Source organism: Chrysemys picta, chromosome 5, assembly GCF_011386835.1.
Source record: "Chrysemys picta bellii isolate R12L10 chromosome 5, ASM1138683v2, whole genome shotgun sequence".
In the NCBI taxonomy this organism is placed as follows: Eukaryota; Metazoa; Chordata; order Testudines; family Emydidae; genus Chrysemys; species Chrysemys picta.
Genome location: NC_088795.1, coordinates 105,301,227 through 105,313,248, shown reverse-complemented (window position 1 = coordinate 105,313,248; position 12,022 = coordinate 105,301,227). Strand labels below are relative to the sequence as shown.

Below are 12,022 nucleotides of genomic sequence, written 5' to 3'. Positions count from 1 at the left end.
TCGAGGGCTCCCTCCCTCCAAGCCAAAAATCCCTAGAAGGGAATCTGAGACGTCCTTATCAGCCCCCAGCACATACATCCAGCCAGCAACCAGCACAACGTGGGAGCTGCAGACATCCTCCCCCTCACCACACAGTCTTCAAGCCACAGATAACCAGCCAGTAGTAAGCACAACAAGCAGGTAAGGGAAACAGAGACATCCCCATTACCCACTGCCACCACCACCCACATATGCCCAGCCAGCCACCAGAGTCCCTTTGAAACAGGCAGCCATCAGTGTCTTTCTTTCAGAGGGAGGTGCATCCACTAGACAACAAGGTTCCATTGAGAGAGAGAATTCTTTCCTGCCACCCAGGCAGCAGGGTCCTACTGAGAGAGGGAGCTGTCCTCTGACTTCATTCACACTCTCTATGGCTTTGTGAATACATGTGTGTGATTTTGCAGCCATGATATTAAAAGGTTGGGGGATCTAATTATGGGTAATTCATTAAGATTCAGATCTCTCTATAATATATGTGCCTGATTGTGATCCCACTTATATCTTTTTCTTTATACCACTGATACCATTGATTTCAGAAGACTGACTCTTGATAAGTGCAAGTGAGCTCAGAATTGGCCCCTACTTCTATAATAGTTTAACTGGTTTGGAGGATATTATATTAAATTCAAAAGGCCCCAATTGTGCCACCCTCAATCGCACTGAGTAGTATCTGAATGTCAGTAGTGATGATACTGACTTCTGTGGTATCACCAACTCAGTAAAATATTTCTGAACTTACAAGTGATACAAGTGACTGATTCTGATCTTACTTACACTGATGTAAATCAGTCATTGAAGTCAATGGAGTGCTGCCAGTATAAAAGGAAGATACCAGTGTAATACCTGACACCAATTTGGTGTAACATAGTGGAGAATCAGTCTATTATTATAATTCAAACCTATATTTTTATTTTATAAAGCATATGTTGAATTTTGAGCTGAGATCATTTTCCTTGACTTACTTTGTTGGGAGGTTATATGCTGAGAAAAATGTTTTGCAGTTGGTACTATCATGGGGGGGGGGGGAAGGGGAGAGGAGGATCTGCATAAGATGAACGTTCTGAAAGTTTTCTCAACTATTCTGCACATTATGCAAGATACTATAGATAAATGAATGTAGATTCATGCAAATATGGTGCCAAGTCTGGAACATGGAAAATCTGACAAATTTGACAAAAATGCTTTCTTTCCCACTTATTAACATGCAGATATGGTACACAACTACATGTTTATACTTTGAGATGTCTGTTTGTGTACTAAAATTGACTTTTATAATATGCAACCAGTATTTGCATTCTGCATGGTGGAATAATATATTGTAAGTAGAAGTGAATTTCATGAGCCATTCATTCTTTCAGCTGAGCTACAAAACTGGTATGATTGATGTAATATTTGCTAATATTTTTTGTGTATGTTGTTTTACTAGTCATACTAATGTTTTACAGAACATCTGACATAGTAGTTTTTTGGCAAAACATTTCATTAACTTTCTCCCAGGGAGACCATTATAAATTTACTTTTGAAAATATTGCCTATATAAAATGTAAAATAGTAGAAAAGTTCACAAGCTTCCATCCACTAAGGTTTATTAAACACATAGTAGATGATGCCTTTTTAGTGATCATTATGCCAACATGAGGTATAATCCATGTTAATCAGATACTAAATCTTTCTTGCTGCCAGAATTCATCTCAAAATATGAATTAAAGACTGTCAAAAGTATAATTTGTTTTTGGTGAAAAAAATGGCTTGTGTGTTAAATGTAGGAATTGGTAAGAGATTAGACTATACAAATGACTACTTGTGCTGATACGTGCTTTCTTTGAGGTTTTTGTGCAAAAATATATTGATTGTATCTTGTTTATTAAATTATTTAGAATATTTTCCCAGGAAATATTTTTGATGTACAATACATTATGAGATGTCCTGGGAGAAGAAAATAGCTTACTACACTTTTACATACAATAATCAAAGTGGAAGGAACACATCAAGAAAAACTCTTAACTTATCTAGTTTAAAACAGCTCCCTTCCCCCCATACCCGTGTCTCAGTTAATGTCTGACAGCTTTTTGTGAAAGTAGTTTGGTTATAAAGATCAATATAATTGAGTAATTTATGGCTGATATTTTAACGTCTTAACACAGGAGTTATTTTAAAATATACTAAAAATTGACATTATTCAACATTTTGGTTTAATATCTTTATAAGTATTGTAACTGACGTTTTCTTTGGATAAAATAAATAGCTTCTCAGAATGGTCAGCATACACACACAAACATGCATATAAATTAAAGACAGGACAGTGGGTATTGACTCAGGACAGCAAGAATAATGTTAAATAAAAGCTTACAGGATAGATTTTTTTTGGCAGACTATTTCTATTACAGCCATCCTATGGGCACTTGCTAACTTGCTGATGAGTGACATTTATGTGCTCTTGTGCTTTTATTTTTTTCTTAATTTTATTTTAACATAATAATGAGTATATCAGGCGGAGGTTTATATAAATAACCTGAACTTTTCATATCTCAAACATTACCATTTGAGCATTGACTGACTCACCAGAGTAGGTATTCATATTCTTGAACACTTAAACCAGGTGGTGTTCATGCTCAGTATCTTGTTTAGAAGGAAAGGTGACCCATTTAGAAATCAGCTACTATCAAATAGTATTAATTTTATCATAGTTTAATTGTACATACAAGGTAAAACAAGTGGAACATTCACATGCATATTAGAGCAAGAGATTAGCTGAAACTTGCATGTCTTTCCTCATTTACTCATTGACAGTTGCCTTTATTCCATGGAGAGATTAGAAAGTGCATGAAGTTTTAAAGACAAGTAAACAGACAAACCAGGAAGTGCCCATCCTGAAGTAGATGAGGGTGATATCCATTATCCATTAATGTAATTAGACTTAGTAATTGATACATCTTCATACCCACAATATTGTTGCCAGGGGAAAGGTCTCCATTTACAGGACCAAATGGTGTGCTCAAGTGAGTACACAGGTAATGTCTTTCCATTCTGATTTTGTGTTGTGCTGTACTTTTTTTTCTTCAAGGCAACATATATTTAGTTTTAGAGTTTAGTACCTCATACTTAGTTCTTCAGGGTATTTTGTTTGGTGCAGTACCATATGAGACACTATAAACCACAAAAATCAACAACAACAAAAACACCTCTTGGCATAAGTATTAAAAATAATAGATTTTAAAACTAAATTTTGTATTGGATACACTACTTACTTTTAATAAAGTTTAGTTAGATATTATAGCATTATGACACATCATATTTAACCTTCACTTTACAACAAATTTCTATTCCCTCCCCCCGCCCCCCCCCAATTACCTTAAAGGAGCCTCTTTCAAGGCTGTTCTTGTCTTATTAATATGAAGTTTCTGTCCAAAATAGTATATTATTTTAGACCCTGATTTAGCAGTCCATCCCTATTCAGCAAAACACTTAACCACATGCTTATCTTTAAGCAAATGCTTAAATCCCATTATCTTCAGTGGGATTTAAACATTTGCCTAAAATTAAGCATATGCATAAGTGCTTTGCTGAACAGGCATGGATTTAGGCAAGTGCTTTGCTCAGTCGGGATCTGATGACTCGATCTTCAAGGTGCTAAACACTGCCTGTGAGATGATGAACACCCTTAACTTCCAGCAAAGACAATACAAGTTAAGGAAGTTCAGCATATCACAGAAGCAATCAGCAGCTTGGAGGATTGGCTCCCTAATCATAATTGTAAACTAGAAGTAATAATTTTCTATTATGCAGTATTGCTTGTCAATTAATCTTTGTATGTTATATTCCACTTTGCTTTATAATGCAAAATAATGGGAAACATTTGAAAAGATATTAGGGCAGATTTCATCCACTGAAACTTTTAGGCATGCGTGTGAGATTTTTAGAGGAGGGGTTTTTTTGTGTGTTTTTTTTTTTTTTTTTTTTGGTCTGTTGATGTCCACTGGTTTCTCTTTTATTTGCTATGCAAAGATGATGTCTGAAGAATAGGATATTTAAAATATTCTGGATGCTTTTTCAAAGAAATATATGTCACCTTCAGTGTGATTAGAAAGAGCTATGTAAGAATCTGTAATGTCATTATCTCTTTGCTTGAGGTACATTGTTGCCTATCCAATTCTATAATCCTTTATGACTTACCCTCAAGCTTTTCCTATTTGGAAAATGTGCTGCTTTGTGAAGAAAACTGTTATCACACCTAAGTGTGGTGACAAGCCTACCCAGTTGCATCGCTACAACAATACAATTTGTAGAAATTAATTTAAAAAAAAATCTTCTTAGTATGCTATTCAGTTAATCGGTTTACACAGGTATTGTACATTAACAGTCTCTTGGATTGTGGAAACATTGTATATGGCTGGTTATCATATATGTGAGTTATAACTATAAATTAAAGTATCCATTCTCCGATCAGTATGCGCATGTAACTCCTGTTGAAGTTAATGAGAGGTTATGCCTGGTGCATCAAGGAGCAGTCAATCTTAAATGTACAGTTTAATCAGCCAAGCAAACATCCTCTTTCTTCATGATAATATATGTAAAACTGTTTATAAAAATTACAGACTAATCCCCGAGGGTAAAGTTGGTCATGACTTGTGCCTTGACTAATTTTCTTGAGCCTAATCAATGTTTTTAAAAAAATCTTACCTTAGCACTAGCTCAATGTAGAAAAGAAGTGTGGAGCTTTGGGATGAGGTGTAACATTTTAACATTTAACATGGATACAGTTTGGAGAGAAGTTTCTAAAAGCATAGGTAGATGTTCTATCTTCAGTTTGCAAAACTGTAAATATTCTACAGTTGGTTTTAGAAATGGCCCATATTTGTCACTTAGTAACAAATCACTTTGGAAACAGGGACTAATTAAACATGGTGATACATCTTTTGAAGTTTTTATTAGCTCTACTTAACACACTGTCTTCAATTAACAAGTAAAGGCTTTATTTTCCTGTTCAGTGAAACCCTTATGTCCTGTGTGCAAAAAGCTAACTTGCTATGACAATCATCCCTCACTCCAAAGGGATGGAATCTGAGTAGAGGAGGAGTGTCATGCTTTGAAGGACTAAAGAATGCCTATTGTTGAGGGCAGACAGGAAAGCAGGAGTCTTCAAAGGGATAGGGTGTGATTTACTATCTTTGACAGCTCCCTGACTGTATGTATGGATATTTTCCAACCTGAGCATATTAAAATACTCCAAAAATTAAATATCTGAATTAAAGAAATATATATTTAAAAACAAACTAAGTGTGGAATGATTGGGTTGGAGAATATTGGTCCTTATACACCTGTGATACTGAAGCATATGTTTATAAAATGCTTCTTCATTTCTGCCTGCTTAGATACCTTGTGCCCCAATATTTATTGCAAGTTTGACTGACTAGTATTTTTGCAGACTAACTTCTGCCCTGAAATGACAGGCAAATTTCCTTGTAAATTTGATCCATGGAAGTTTTAGAATGTTTGTGCAGTCAACTTTTCAGAGCATTGCCCTTAAATAGAAAACTTGGCCATGATTAGGTTTTGCAGTAAAACATAATCATAAATTATCAGACTTCAGAGTTAAAATCTTGTTGGTATTTTTCTTGTTAGCTAATTACCTAAGTCCTTTAGAAGCACTCTAAATTCTTTATGATAATTAGTTTAAACATGTCATGTTATTTTCTTTTACTTATGGAAATACTTAAAGTACATCTTTGTTACACATATTTGAGAAATACAGTTCAGTGTCTTACAGCCAGGCTTCTAAAGCATGTTTTCAGCATTTCTGTTTATAGTAAATGTTAAGGAACTGTTAAAGCTACAAAATGAATTCCCTGTATTCATTCTTAGAATGGGTAAAATATATTGCATATAAATTACAACATAACCTTCTCCGTATCTTTTTACTGTTTCATACTCTAACAAAGGAGTTTGTATGTCATATGTCTGGGAGATGTGCTCAGTATCCTTCTTATATGGCTTGATTTCTCTTATCTAAATGAGAGATTCGGTTGTCCCTAGTAATATCATGTTTTGGACATTTGTAGTGTTACTCTAAATATTGCATTCTGCAAATATTTTGAAATTACATTATTAAACTTATTATTATTAATTATCACCCACATTAATGAATTAATATCTAAACGGAAACAAAGATTTACATTGTATAATATCTCTTTTGAACCAAAAGATAGTAAGAGAACAATTCCAACTTTTAGACAGAATGTAAGTGACACCTTAATATTTATTGACCATGCCACACAAGGTGACTTGCAAAAGTAAATTACCCAATTCATATAACTTTACCAATATGTGCTGAATGCCCCCAATAACCAGTATAAGAAGGGCATTCAGAGTATTATTATGCAAAAATATCTTTATATTTCCTCTTTCAGATTGATTCCACAATGCCTATTCCTATGTTGCTTTGTTAACTTCCACTCTGACCTGATACCTTAACATGTACTATGTTGGTATGTCACATATATCACAGAACCAGTCTTGGGGTTTGTTACTATTTTGTATGATTTTTGAAATTTGCAAAATTATTTAAAACCAAATTCCACAATATTTATTCCAGTAAATATACAGTCTGTGTCATGCTGGAGGTCAGATAAAATTATCAAAATGCGTCCTTCTGACCTTAAAAATCTGAATACAAAAGAAACTTGGAAAAACACTCTACATATGAAAAAAAATCACAATACTTACTTACACATCCCTACTGTGATGGGGCAGCTGCAGGTGCAGGAACCAGTGTGTTTCTGAGGTCGCTATTGTATCAGTGTGATGGCATATCAGATTGGAGGGGAGCCAACTGAGAGTGGTGCAGTGGTGGGGATGGATATAATGAGAATTGCATGAATGAAAGAAAATAAAGTAAGCTTTAAAGTATTTTGTGTTCTTGGTTCCTCTCTCAGCTTGGGGAAAATTCAGCAAATACTGATAACGGAATTTTGTACTTTACTTTTTTAGGCCACTTACAAGTATCAACAATTTAAAACCACATTCAATACCAAAGCACCAGTTCAGCAGGCTACTTAAACATGTCCCTAACTTTAAGTATGTGAGTAGTCCCAAGTACTTTACTGAATCAGGGACCAAATTCTTTCTTGTGTTACACCAGTGCTAGTTCAGTGAAGCTGATTGATTGCATAGTTGTACTTGAGAGTAGAGTTTGTTCCACACTTTTCAGAAAACAGGAGACATAATTTAATACAAAATGTGAACACTGAATAACCAGAGTTCCTTAAAAAGTGCAGTATTTTTTCCCTAAGGGGGAAAAAACAACCAACCAACCAACCAAACACTTGAAACCAGTAAAATCTTATGGATTCTTGACATTGGCTATGCAATCTTGTTTGAACAGAACTGTGCTTTTCAGTCAGATTCAGAACAGAGAGGTTTAGAAAATTATCTGATTTCTTTTTCATTGTTTACATCCTTTAAACTGGTCATTTCCCCACTCAGAAACTTGTTCTACTGCCATCCCTACATTAGCTTGTACAGATATTGTTGTAGCATGACTTCCAATGCATACTTTTATTATTCTCACAAAGGATCACAAATAGTACACTAATTATTATCTTATAAATGACAATTAGGAGCTCAAAAAAAAAGCATTTTATACTTATTTTTTTCCAAAACTTAGCTTGGTCTATCCTGACACTGGCAAGCATAATCTATTATGTAGTAAGATTTTATTTTATTGGCACTTATTCAACAAGTCAAAAAGAAATACCTCAAAACCTCACCTTCTACATTATTAATATTACTTGCCTGAGTATAAGGAGCAGGATTTGGCCCTATATCAAATGCAAAATGCAGAACCATTGTTGTAACAATATTCCCAGAGTTGTTTCTTGGATATAAGGTTCAAGATAGTATAACTCCATTCTTAAGTATGTTCTTGATCATACTAATGGGCAGTGCTCGGCTACATATGCTCAGACGTCTTTGTTAAATCTACTGGGCAGTCCATTGTGCGTATTTGATCATGCAATTGTGTGCTGTCCCCTAGTGTGCATACAAATGAGACAGATTTGACCTAAAATGCTTGCCTACTTTTGAAATTAAAACTTTGCCACCCAGCTGAGGTCATGCACGTTGATTGACCAAATCTGGCCTAGGCAAATCTATGTAATTTACTAAGTTTAAAACTCTAATTCTTTATGCTAAGTTTAACCCACAACAAATGTTCTCATTGAAATCTATGTCTCCTAAAATGAAGATTAAAAACAAAAATGGAAACATGACTAATGAAGGAATAGCAGGTGCAAATATAATAGACATTTAATTAAATTTTTCTTTTTTCAGTGTTTTCATTACAATAGTGTCAGTTAATATTTTATTATTTTTACCTTCCCCAACTTTATTTTTTGCTGCTTTTAACATGCATTTGGCTTGATTCTCTAGACGGTTACTCCAGTTTTATGCTAGTGCAGTTTCATTACTTTTAGTGGTGTTACATGGACATAACATTTGAATAATACAGTGGTGAATAAAGCTCCTGATCTCCCTCCATGTGCACTAAATAGGTAGTAGTGACATTATGTGTGTGTACCTCATTATATCAGAAAGGGAGATTTTAGTTGATGTGAAAACAAAATCATTCATACTTTATAAATATATAATTATGTTACAGTTGCCTTATGAGTTTACCAAAAGGCAATAATTGATTCCTTTGAAATAAAAGTTATTTTTTCTCCAAGTAATTTTGTGAATCCTTGTTCAGTGGGAATAATTGTACTGGAAATTGCAAGACCTCTATTTAATTACAGGTCACTACATGCTCAACCAGTGACCTTCCATTCTGATCTTGGGATATAACTATTTTACAGATTTAGAAAACTCATTCATAAGACTAATTTAAATATGTACTTGCAATTTCATTCTGCTGCCTGCCATCTAAGGGACTGAATCTGCCACCTTTACTCACATTGAGTAATGTTTTACTTCACAAGTAGTTCTATTGAAATAAACTAGATTATTCATAGAACAGGTAATGCTTAGCGTATATAAGGATGACAAAACTGGGTCCGAAATTAAGCAGCATCCATTTTCCTTGTGGCTTTGAACCATCAGCATTTTTTTCCAGCAATTATAAAACATACTGTGCATCTTGTAACTTAACAATTAAGACACATCTACAAAATGGAATTTTCAACTAGAATAGCTAAAGAAATATACAGATAAGAGTGCTAAATAAGTGCTAAATAACATATTATATATTTTAGCAGAATATGTGTTGATTTACTGTATGAATTCTTTCGAAAGAGACAAAGGGGATGATTCTGATCTCACATACATCAATAACTCACTTGAACAGGTATAAAACAAGGAGAAGTGAGATCAGAACCATTCCTATTTATTCTTCTTTATACTTCTTGGCCTTTTATGAGAGCTATGAGTTGGGGATCCTACTCACATTTCAGTTAATAACAAAACTCTCAATGACTGATGAGAGCAGGATCAGATACCCCTGGTTTATTTCACTGCTATGAAACACCAAAATATTCTCTTGTTACTCTTTGACTTCAGGGGAGTTATTAGCATATAAAGCTGTGGTATATCAGGTCCCAAATTTATAATTTGTTTGCATTTTTGTAAACAGAAAAGAGTATATTATTTGAATGGCTATATGATATGTTTGTCCTTTACTATATTGAATTTAGAAAAAGATGACTTGGAGGAACTCATATTTAGTCTACTAATAAGGAAAACAAATAAGATTAACTGTGTTTGCAAAACTATGATCATTCTAAATATATATTTATTAAATATGATTTAAAAGTATGCTTTTTCTATCATTTGTTTTTCTTTTATGTGGAGGAAAAGATAAAGAGCAATATGAAATTCTCTGCATGTAAAACAGATTGAACAGATTTACTTAGCCTGCTTATTCAGAGTATTGCAAAATAGATTTTGACTTGTGTGGTATTCAACAGGGAATGGGTTTTGCTATATTCCCTTGGCTGTGCAGATTTTGCTGAATGTACTGATAATTCATCTTGAACATTCTAACACTGAAATTCAGGATACTTCCATAGAAATCTAGTGTGCTGAATTTAGAGTGTATGTTTTTACTTGTTCTTCATTAAGTATAGAAAGTGACTGGAATCTTCAAGTTAAATGGTAACCTTCCTGGAGAATTAATGTTACATAAATATAAAAGGGCTAGTTAAAGCTTCCCGCTACCAAATGTTTCTAAAAAGCTTTATGTATTTATAAGACTTCATGATCTACTATTGATGCAAATTACTAAGGATAGAAGAAAATCCATCTGTTATCAAAGAAAAAAATAAATGAAATAAGTCCAAGGATTTGAAAGACTTAGCATTAAGAACTAGGAATTCATACTTTGTGATGGGTTTATAGTAATTGACAGAAGAAAAGACTTCTTTTTAGCATTCACAAAGGTTTTTTTTTTTCAACTAAGGGAAAATGACTTTGCTATAAAAGCCTCTCTTGTAACATATCCTGTTTCATTTTATAATTTTGTATGCTCTACTAAAAATCTCAATTAAAATATGACCTAACACCATTTCGTGTAGCATTGGGAATTATTAGTTTTATTATTACTACCCTTACATCTAATCAAATTGTCCGTAGCTAAATAAATAGCATTTCATCAAGAGACACTGGTTTCCAATCTACTAGGATTCAGATTACTAGCATGAGAATGTAGACACTAAAGCTAGTGTCTTCAATCTGCAACTAATTGTGCACTGATAATGGTATTGCCCACAGGCAGTTCTCTTTTGCTGTCTTGATAAATGATAGATTTTTCTATGAGTTAATGTTAAAATCAGATGAAGGCATATTATAGTGCAGTTACTACTCTTAACCTTTCTTCTTTGCTAATTTGAAATATGCACCATTTGGAGAGATCTATGAATTAATTTCCTTAAAAATAATCTCAGGAAAAATAATAATAATTTAAAAAAGAATCCTACTCACACTAAAATAGAGCTAGTTTTATGGAAAACTTGTATAGTTAAAATATCTGACATGTATGCAGAGTCCCCTGCCAAGATTTCTGGGAACTGAAGTGGATAGCCAACAGATGAGCTCAAATTGAACCATAAAGCTTTGCATGCTGTTAGCCTATAGTAACACATATTTGTTACTGTTTCCCTCTTCCTTCCTTCCTTTTCCCTCCTACTAGTTGTCAGTCACTTGTTGAGTTTTGACTGTATTATAAACTGTACAGGGCAGGGACTATATATAACATTTTTACTCATGAATCTCAAAGCACTTTACAAAAGAGGGTTTGTGTAAGTCCTAGCACAAAGGTAATATTAATAGTAATCTGCAAAATGAAGACAATTTTCATGTTTTAAAAATTATTAGAATATTTGTATTATCGTACCACCTTGGATCCCTAGTAAAGGACCAGGACCCATTGGGTTAGGTGCTGTACAAACATAGAACATGTTAGATATGAATGTTAGATATGAGAGAAGCTTTTAAAGAAGGGAATGAATAAAGGTTAAAAAGACTAGTGGGGCAACCACTGTTTTGGGCATTGAAAGAAGGCTTTGTTATGATCCATGTAATTTTGTTCCTGCAAAATGATTCCAACAGTTTGAAATCTGTTCTTCACCTTACTGGTTACATGTGAACAGCTCTTCGCTTTTGCACTAAAGCAAGTGGGAATTGTTCGCTGTCACAAATAATAAATAACAAGAGTACCCAATCTGCACAGCATGGAAGTGATAAAAACACATGCTTATGAGTGCTTGAGATTTCACAGTTATTAATTTTGAACTTTTTGATTGCAGTTCTGTTTTACAAGAATAGATGCTGTTAGGGCTGCAGTACACCATGACAGTGAGAAATTATGACAACATGCATTTATCATTATGAACCTGATCTATTCTTTCTAAGAGGTGATAAGATAGTGTCCCTAGAGCCAAACTCATAAAATGTTTCTCACCTTTATTGCATGTTTAACTCTTTTTAATACTAA

At 33.8% G+C, this 12,022-nt stretch overlaps 1 protein-coding gene across 20 annotated transcripts in view; it reads left to right on the top strand.

Moving 5' to 3' along the window:
* PCDH7 (protocadherin 7) overlaps positions 1-12,022 on the top strand; it is a 398,059-nt gene that overhangs the window by 5,569 nt on the left and 380,468 nt on the right. The window lies entirely within an intron of this gene.